Genomic DNA, 10,613 nt, shown 5'->3' on the forward strand with positions numbered 1-10,613 from the left:
TTTCAGCTATTGATTGCTTCTCCTATATTGCAAAATTACTCTTGATTTATTCCTGGTGCTAAATTGAGCAGAGTTGGCAGCTATTGCACTCAATGAAATTTTATCTCTTTTGCATGAATCCCACACCAAACTTTTGTCTTGCAGAAATGATATCATTCAGAAGGTTCCATCTTTTGTGCTGGGGATGGTGGTGCTGCACTGTGCTCTTGCCATCCTTTTTTGTTTCCCAGATGTTTTCACCCAACGTTTTCAGCAAGATCTGCCACTCAGCCTTCCCAGACCTGGTTCAGTGAGACTGTTTCCCCTGAAGGTGCTCAGTGTTTGATGTTACTGCACTGGCCTCTCCGCCTACTGTGCTCTCCTGGTCTCAGCATGCTCAGCAGCCTCCTGTACAGAGACTTTGTAAGTAGACACACATTCCTTCAGCTGCCAAATCTCATCCTCCTATTTTGTAATTGCCTCCTTCTCCTCTGAGAGAGTAGTTATTAGCTGCCACACAAATAGCTGTACTGAGCACAGTGAGTTTTCTGCTTCTTTGTTTCTCTTTGGCTAATTCAGAACATAGTTTCCCTCATAACTGTGTACCAGTCCTAACCGGTCTTCATCTCAAGGACTGGGATAATGGATTTTCACAGCTACTTCATACCACGATTGGGATTAGGGGGAAGTCAGGATTGACACTCTATTTCTTCCTGCCTAAACCTTTTACCCACTACAATTCTGCTAAAGCATCAGAAGCACCCGTAACATGCTTAAGCTATGGACATATATTTACTTTTTTCCAAATTAATGACCCAGAAGCTAGAAAGTTGACTACCCAAACTTAGGTTGAGTTACTTCAACAGACTGCCTATGTTCTTCACCACAACTGTGTCATGGAGAAAAGTCTGCACAGTTTGCATAGCTGAACAAAAACAAAAGCAGGACTGAGGTTGCTTATTGATTTATAATTCATATTATTCATAATTCACTGGCAACCAGTGATTTGCAATTTGTGAAATGCTAATAAAGACCCACAACTTTCAAAACATCCTTCTACAGCCAGTCACAAAAACCTCTGATCTCTCATGTGCGCACATGTTCACACTGTTTTAGGTTCACAGCCACACCTGCACACATCAACACCCACAGCAGATGTGGGACTCAGGCCCCATCCTCATTCTGGGGGTGATAGAATGCCCCATTAATCACCCCCATAGCTGAGGAGGTTTCTTCAGCCCTGTGTGTGTCCTTGCTGCTATCCAAATCCTGTCAACAAATGCAGGGCTGGTGACTGAAAACATTTTTACATAAAGAAAAAAAAATTGCTTGCAACCGCCTCTTTAATGATACAAGCCCTAGACAGTTGCAAGCATGTATGTACATTCCTACAGTCTTAGGTCTACTGTGTGTCTGACCTGGCTCTAATACAAAGGTGTAAAACTGAATTTGGTCCTTTGATGCCAAGAAGTATTGTCATTGTCATTCATCAGACCACTTGTGAACAGTTTCCATTCTGTATTTCAAAAGAGTGTTCCATTATAATTACCTGATACTTAGCAGATAAGGAATCTAGTTAGTCGCTTCAAGACTTCTTCCACAACCACTGGTAAAAACAATTCTTCTTCCTCTTTTCTTTTGGTAACAAGAAAGTCACTGTATTAAGTCTGGAAAAGTAGGGATGAATGTTGAATATCCGCCTAATCTGCAATCCTTGCTGAAGTAGAAAATCTCAACAGGATAGACAGTTCTGCTAGAGATAAAACATAAATAAAGTCGTCAGCTGTCATTCTGACAAGCAATAATCTCTCTTATTCTGGACACTGGTTTATTTCTTTTGGTCACAGAAATCATTTTCATTTTATCTAATCGCTCATGTCTGATTATGTTGCTGTAACATCTGTTTGATTATTGCATTTAAGAATCTAGCTTGAAATATTAACTGTGACAGACTTCATACTCTCACATGCTTTTTGCTGGGTAAACCAGTAAAGCCAAAATAAAAGGCTCTTTGACAGATACAGAGAATAGTTTCTTCCCACCATTATTTATTTATTTATCTTAAGAAAATTGCCCACAATTATTTGCTGCTAGCTAACACATCATTGTGATAACCTTAAAAGGCGAGTTCTCTCATCACCACAAACATGAAGCACAATTTTTAAAAGTTTTCTCAGAGACCTGGAGCTCCAATACTTCATATATTCAATATCATCATCTCCACTGGGAATCCAGTACTGAAGGCATCTGTATGCCCAGGAACAGAAGAAAGCTTTGCTTCAGGCTGTGATTTGGTATTTCTTGGCAGGAAGGTGGCAATTTCATTTTTTATTAGCTGAAAACTGAAGTTATTTTCATGGAGAATAAAAACTATTTTGTTTTACTTCAAATTAAAATTGTTGGAAATATACTAAAGAAAGAATGAATATGGATTGAATCCCCAACTCCTCCACTGAAAAATATGCACATGCTGTTGTACAGCCCTGTGGATCAGGATATAACTTGGGAATCCAGTTCAGCTCTGTACTCCGCTTGATCCAGGCAAAATAGTTTGAATTTGGATCTTCATTTAGCACCTGAAGAATCTCACTATAAAACATGAACTTTTTCTCTCAAATTTTAGTGTCATACTAAAAAAAACCTCTGATCTACATACTATTATGTAAATTAAGAAGACATACAGGATGGACACTTTTTGGTGTGGATGGTTTCACTAAACAGCATAAGGCAAAAGTTTCGGAAAAAAAAATCCAATGACTTGTTTATTTTTTTAAAGGTGATGTTAAACGTTCTAGTATCACTAAGAGGTGTTGCCACGTGGACTCTGCTATTCCTAAGGCAATTTTTTCATACTTTTTACTCCTTATGTGACAGACAAATCCAAAATTTTATTAGTATGGAAAGATTTTTCCTCCTAATTGATATTTAATGCTCTACACTTTTTAATCTCTCCTTGCAAGGCAGTTGCTCCATTCTCTTGATCATTTTGCTGTCCTTCCTGCACCTTTTCTAACTCTTTTGTGTCCTCGTATCTTTGTAGTACTCAAGAGCAGGTGCCCAGGGCTGTACTTCTATTGGCAGAATAACAGCAATGTGATGTTTCCCCCCACCCCCCGTTTTTTTTTTTTTTTTTTTCTCTTAAGGATGCTCAGAGTTATTTTCGCTTTTTGGTTGCCATTACACCGTAAGATGAGGATTTCAGAGAACCATTGATGACAGCTCCAACAGCCTGAGGTGTCACCACCAGTACTAAGTTCAGCCCCAGGTCAGCAGATTTCAAATTATTTTCTCTTTGTCTCTCCTTTGGCAGCACTGAAGCTCATCTGCCACTCTTTTACTGATAGAATCAATTTCTTATGAAGATGATTTTCTGAAGTTCTTTTGAAGGAATACAATTGCTTGATAGATATCAGCATTATCTATAAACTTGAGATTTCACAGTTGGTTTATTTTCCAAGTCATCAGTGATGTTATTGAACAAAACCACTTGCAGCACTGATTCTTCCCCATCGTGGAATAAGATCATTAAGACTAATTTTTTGTTTCCCAATCATTAATAATCTTCAGCCAATAAAACAGTCTTCAAGTTCCATGGCAATTTTGTTTCTTTAAAAAAATCTTCAATAAAATCATGTGTTTAAAGGCTTCTTGAAATGACCAATATGATATATTAACTCCACCAGACCAACTTTTGCCAGGGAGGAGGAGGAGAATATCACCTTGGACCATAATAGCATTCTTCTGGAACTCCCATGGGTCATCAAGGCAGCATTTCCCTCCACAGAAGCCTTGCAGCCTCTTTCCCAATTTACCACACTTATTGATAACTTCTTCAAGGATAAACTTCATCTTCACACCGCAGATCAGGAAATCAGGTTTATGTGGGACACCCAGCTTTTGGATATCAAGTTTAATTCTTGACTTTCAAAATTCTCATGACATAACTGTCAATTTGAATTCAGACTACTCTAATGCACCTTTATCAGTATGACAAACTAGAACAAATTTTTCCTAAATAAAGGAAAAATGCAATCCCCCTGAGCATCTTCCAGAGACAGTATGACATGCCCAGAAGACAATTTCTCAAGCTGTGCTTGAAGTTTGGTCTTTTTCCTCCCTCTCATTGCTGATGTCATTCCTTTCGATTTAAGGGTGCTAGAACTGCAATACTATCTCTTTTATCTGATCATTTTAGGATTATCTTTCTTATGCTTTCTCATGTTTGTTTTTTAGGAAGTATGGCCTTAACTGTTTTCAAGTTGCTCTCACAGTAGAGTCAGTCCTTCCAGGATTTCATAATTAGCCTCAGAGTATAGGTAAGGGCTACAACTCAAGTAAAATAACTTGCCATAGGGCCTGCTTAAACTAAGCTACAAATAACGTCCAGAATTCCAAATGTTGGGAAAAGAATCAAGAATTTTTTTTCTCATTTTGACACTGGAAAAAAGATGTCAATCTGCAGATTCTGGACATTAACACTCCTAATATTTGACTCGCTGTCTCTGTGTCTGTGAAATCTATTTTTAATGCATCTTCCCAGCCAAGCACTCCCAGAACAATGGTCAAGGTTACAGCTTTGTCATCCTGCATTTCTGAATATTATAAAAACTATCCATATCCAGGCTGACCCTTATATCATCCTCTACATGGTTTTTCATTCTTGCCCAATTGTATTTCCTATTATATCACAAAACCAAAAAGTGAATGTGGAGAATCAGATATAGAGCAAAACATATCAGAAATTTGAGAGTCACTTGAAAGTGATGAAAACTCATGGCAGTACAGTAACTAAGCAAGTCATGCTTAGAGTCATAGATTCCCAAGGCTCATATTAAGGCATATTTAGGCAAAAAAAAAAAAAAGAAAAAAAAATCTCCTTTTTCTCACCCTTGGATGCATAGATCAAACCATTTTCAAGGCTTGGGTGGCAGATGCCTGATGAATGACTGTTTCTGGTTTCTAACTATGTACTCTTGCATGTTAAATACCAGGCTTCTTACTCATAACTTTTCCATAATCTTTCAGATTGCATTAACTTTTCTTTTTTGACTGTTTTCCCATTTGAGAGATTTAGTTTCAGATATATTTATAACATACTAAGGTGTGCTTTCTTGCATCAAAGAATGAATTGATTTTATAATCAATAACTCTATTTTACAGCTTTTCCTCCTAAGTGTAGCAACTTTGAGATAATTGAGGTCTTTGGAAAGCACCTGTCTTGCTGCTCTCTGCTTATTTTCATTCCAACTTTCTTTCTCACAAAATTTTTTACTCTCAAGCTGATTTGTAATTCATTTGCAACTCCAAAATTATGTTCCAAGCTTTTATATACCATAAAGAAAACCTCATTGTAAAAATACCTGAGGCAACAAAAGGTAATGTAGTGTTACATCCTGGTAATCCACACATTCTTTCTTCTTCTGCAATAAAGCTAATGGGCAAGAGTTACATTACTATACTGCATCCGAGAGATGGTGTATAAGAAGATAGAAAGCTCCAAAGAGAATGGAGTGAAATCTGAGTTTCAGGGAAAAACAGTTTCAGTTAGCATCAAATACTGCAGACAGCCACAGGCACAAATGTGCATTTCTTTTTTTTTTTTTTTTTTTTTTTTTTCCTTTTTCTTTCTGGACTGCCAAGAAAATATTATCCACCCCTAGTTCAGTGCCTGTTTTATTGATTGTATTGTTCCAGTCAAGCATTTTATAGATTTTACACAGCAAAGGCAAAGTATTACCATTAAGAAAGTCTCCTCCTGAACAACAATATCTGTTATTCTGACTGTTGGGCACACTGAGAGAGCCAAAATAAGGAATGACAAAAGAGTGACAAATAATCTCCTGGGGAAAAAAAAAAAAAAAAAGGAAAATCTTTCTTTAACCCAAACCAGAGTAATTATAAGTGATATATACCCAGAAATTCTACAGCAGAGCATTGCTTAACTTGATATAACTTGTAACTTGTTAACTTGCACCTGAAGTGGGTTACTCTGTGACCCTGAGCAACTGCACATATTTCCTTAGTCTAGATTATATTTCCATATAATTGAAATAAAAATTAATGTAGTGAATCTCTTTAATTTAACTGTCATTCTCCTATCACTTAAAATTTGATGTATCATTTTAGCTTTAGAAATCTGGCAGCGAGATACAAACCTCCCTAAAAATGTCCAAAGGGAAAAATAATAGAAGAAAGGATGAACCTTCTCAAACAAGTGTTTGTGTCATAAGAATACTTTATAAGTCTTGGGGATAAAAAAATTCATGCTCTCATATATTAAAACAGCTCACAGGCAGTATTGCTATTACCTTGATTGTCATATATACAATTTGCTGATGTTAGTCCCATTTACAGGATTGTGTTGTCACATGGATGACCTATGCCTGGAAAAAAACAGAAAAAAGGAAAAGAATTTGGTTCTAGGCTAAATGCAACTTCTTTTCTTCTTTTCTGCCTTGCCAAGAGATATTAACATACTTTTTACCAAAGTTATTTTCTCACTAGGCATATAGTGGATATGCAAGAGATATTTCACAGTGATTTTTTTTGTTGAAATTGTAACAGAAACAGCAGGCAAAATTCATGAAGGATGCAAGGGACAGGCTAGGCACCAAAACTGACCATTGAGTGCAATTCTCCTCAGCAGCTTATTATAGCATAATGAAAACCTGAAATTCTTATGAACTGTTAGACTTACCTGCTACTCATGGAAATCAATGCAGAGATCAATTAAGAACATGCTTGGTCACATCCCATCTGGTTTTTCCATTCTATTCATCTGCTTTCTCTATTCCATACATCTGCTGAAACTAAGCGCAGTAAAGATCAACTTTGGAGAATAGTGAGAAATTAATTTAATACAAATCTAATGCATTTTTACTGTATTTGGGTCTTTGATACTCACCACTGTTTTATCCAAGCAGTACAACACCTCTATCCTCACAAAACATCTGTATTATTTTCAGTTCTTCTTTTCTACCTCCTATTCAAGCACGGAAAAAAATCAACAGTTTGCAAACTTAAAGGGTAACTTCCTCCCGAATCCTAATAGTAAGCACTTTACAGGAGAAAAGGTCATACAAAACCTATTGCCTCTTTCATTATAAAACCTACATAAGGCCAGGCAATATTTTTTTTTTTACTTTTCCCACAAGCACACCTTTGGAGGATTGGGGCAGGCAGCTAACACCAGCTCTGTCTTTTCTCACACCCTAGGTTTTGCCAACCAGGCACACAGCCTGAGCAACATACATCTCCCTAGATGTACATTACATCTATTCGATCTATACATTACACTGTATACAAACAAGGTACGCTCAAGGACAAGGCAACTCCATTTGAGTGAGTTAAGGCTAGGAAAATAAACAAGCCTTTTATTCCCAAGGTAATTAAAGAGCAGTGCAGTGATTGAACTCAGCTCCTCAGGTCAAGGTATTGGGCTGTTACTCAGAGCGTCACAGCTAGGTGTGGGCAAAAACAAAAGATAAAGCGAAGGAAATAATGTCCCTTGCAGGTCAGTAGATTCAAGTGCCTCTCAGAGAAGCCTAGTCCTGAGTGACCAGGAGTTCTGATATGCAATATATCATAATTACGTAAAATTTGGAAGGTAGGTGTGCTAACCTACATTAAAACAAATGTAGGTAAGTATGGCACTGCAGTGCTGCTCTGTTAGCTGCATTCTCATCTCCATACCCAGAGTAGAGTCAGGGACAGAGCACTGCAATTTACAGGTTGAAGTCTGTGGACAAGTTTAGAACTGGAAACCACAGAAGAAATTCTGTAAAGCTCATGCATCATCTTAAAATGAATTGCAGTCCAAAAAAATAAACATTGCAAGCTATGTGAATTAACTAAAAGACACTATGGCATCTGTTGAGTCCTACAAAGAATCTCAGTGTCACAGGTGATTCTCTCTAATAACCAAAAGGAGGAAGAAAAACTCTTAAAACCTTCAAGATCATTCCTGCATATATGTGACCCACACAAATCCACCTAGACATGATTTAATCAACAGAGAAAGAGAGAGATAGATCTGACATTGGAGAGTCCCCTTCCCCTTCATGTTCATGTAGCAATTAGAAGTGCTTGATCACTACCTGAGAAGTGTACAGGATCGTTATGGTCTTTTTAGATGAGTAATATTTGAGTTACTGGCTGAATGATAAAAGAAATATTAGCCAGTGCATTCATGGAACAACAGAAATTTTTCTCCATATACATTATTCAAGGAGTGATTTTTCAGCCAATGTTAGAGGTGATATTGAGAAAAGTACAAAACAAAATATTGCTCATTATTGAGATATATTCTGGTATTTCTGCTGTTTTACAAATTTGTCACTGCAGCAAATTTGAAAAGTTCTGTGAACTTGGCCTCAGGCTGTCAAACTTTGCTCTTTCAAAGCTGCTCATTTTTCTAATCTGAAGACGGTTTTATAATTCAAAAAATGCCAAGAATATTACCATTCCAAAAGAGTATTTGCACACTAGCTGCAGAAATACTGTGGATTTTATTCATTTCTGACAGTATTTTCAGTGTCAGGTAACAAAACAAACAAACAGCTTGTGTTCAACCTGGTGTAAATGTCAGAGCAAAAGTCAAGAAATATTTTGATTTTATGAACGTGCCCTATACCTTATAGATATTTTATTTCTTTGCTCATTTTTTTCCTCTCTTTTTTTTAAACACTGTGTGTTGTGGATTATATTTTTAGTCAATTCTATGAGCTGTTTCCATCCGAGAACCTGATTCTTCAAAGTTATAAGCTGACAACATTTGGTGGCATTTGGGTATGACAAAACCTCCCCATTATATGAGTTTGAACATCTCCAGTTACTGATATCAATATTTTCCTCATTGAGTTGCTGGCACAGCCAGCTCCAGGCTGGCATAATGCTTCTTGAAGAAGTGAGAACCATAGATCTAAGACACCCTTCTTATAAGAGGAGTGGTAGAACAGAGATGGAAAAGCAGTGGGTTGTCTTGTTGCTCTGACCATGCTTGGGGACACAGCAGACTTAGGGACAACGGACAGTAGATGGAATGGCCCTCCCCTGTCAAGTGCTAATGACACCTACACTCATTTAGAAGTACGTACCAAAACAAAATGAGCATTCTAGATTTTAAATGAAAGAGATGGCAGGATCACAGATGATGATTATTAATTACTACTCTTCAGTGCTCAGGCTGAAATACCTGATCTGAAAGAAATTCTTTTTTTCTGAGACTTCTCTGCCTTTGATAGCTACAAACCATCATGGATAGTTTTGATCTTCTTCCTTGAGTCTATAAGCATTTTCTACAATACCATCTATTTCTGGTAGCCTTTGTTCCTTGATACAGTATCAGCTATCTTGAGTGCTACTGATGCTAGCCTATGCTAGCAAACCTTAAAGACTGCTCTTTGAAAATATAGTCAAAGTGATCAACTGTAAACAAGTGACTGAGGAAGATACAAACATTGAAAATAAGTGCTCAGTAAATAACATACTTCTCTTTGACAAATTATTTAGCATGCTTGTCTGAGTACTCATCAGCTTGTCTTAAGTTAGTAATTTCCTTATCCTAAGCTTCATCTCCTTCATGCTGAACTGATAGCTGATACTGAACAAAGAACTTCTCTCCAAGTTCTGAGGCTTTTCACAAGGCTACTTGTAAATACTGAGTTGTTATAGGAAGCATTCTTTAGATGACTGAGGGTGTGCAGAAATTCCTCTGTGCACCTGTTGTTTCCATTTGGAGATACCTTGAAACAACAAACCTGACTACCCTTTCTTCATTTTGCTTGCACTGGCTCTTTGTTAACTGCAAATTATCAAGCAATTCAGTCAGATCTCTTCGTTAACTTGCTAGGTTGCTCTAGTCAGAGAAACATTGTTAGGTTGCTCTAGTCAGAGGAACATTTTCTTGTAAACCAACATTGTTCTTCTTCTATTATTGATTTCAGCCACAAAATTTTAACCAAATGCAGATTAAAAAAATATTCCATGGCTTTTAATATGTTCAATCATTTCTTATTACATAATTAATACCAAAATCATATGTTGGCAGAAATTCCCTCTTATCAGTATTAAGAGGACATGGGTATATTATAGTCTACATTATGTGTAATAGTTTTGCCAGACGCATCCAGAACTGTAATTCATTGATTTGATGATATGATAACTTGGAGTTTATATTTAATATATGTTCAGATGCAGGCTTATATAAATCTATCAGCTTTGATAAATTTGTGATATCTTAAATCCCAGCTGGTTTTGCCTCATGTAATCAGTTAAAACATTTCTTTGCTGATGCCATAAAATAAATCATGGCCCGTAAACAGGCCATATCAAATTTATAGCTGAATTGTAGTACCTTTTTAGTTTTGATTTTACTGATGTTCTTCTTTGTATAAATTAAGACAACACAATATTCACAATGTTCCCCAAAATTTACAATACCTCATGTAAATTTACAATAATTCTCAAAGCACTTTTCACGTAAGTATAAATGTTAGAACTATTGAAAATGTGTGAAGTTCATATTCACTGTTTTCCCATTAGATATGAATATTGATTATTTAGCACAATATTTCATTCACTGATCTTGGAGAATCACTGTGTACACCACTGGGCTATAAACCAAGTTCAGTTCA

General features: G+C 36.7%; 1 long non-coding RNA gene across 6 annotated transcripts in view; it reads right to left on the reverse strand.

The window, feature by feature from the left end:
* The window catches only part of LOC122155247, a 17,553-nt gene extending 10,501 nt beyond the window's left edge, over positions 1 to 7,052 (reverse strand). For 4 of the 6 annotated variants that reach the window (XR_006167196.1, XR_006167195.1, XR_006167192.1 and 1 more), the window contains exons 1-4: positions 6,884 to 7,052; positions 6,677 to 6,788; positions 6,288 to 6,362; positions 1,529 to 1,732 (exon numbers count right to left, since the gene is read on the reverse strand). This is a non-coding gene — a long non-coding RNA (uncharacterized LOC122155247). Of the gene's footprint in view, positions 1 to 1,528; positions 1,733 to 6,287; positions 6,363 to 6,676; positions 6,809 to 6,883 lie in introns of all 6 variants that reach the window. The other 2 variants (XR_006167194.1, XR_006167193.1) reach the window with 2 other exon arrangements.
* Positions 7,053 to 10,613: the final 3,561 nt, after the last annotated feature.

The sequence above is a fragment of the Centrocercus urophasianus genome, unplaced genomic scaffold, assembly GCF_019232065.1.
Source record: "Centrocercus urophasianus isolate 14NV4802_14NV808 unplaced genomic scaffold, USGS_Curo_1.0 seq_11, whole genome shotgun sequence".
NCBI lineage: Eukaryota > Metazoa > Chordata > Aves > Galliformes > Phasianidae > Centrocercus > Centrocercus urophasianus.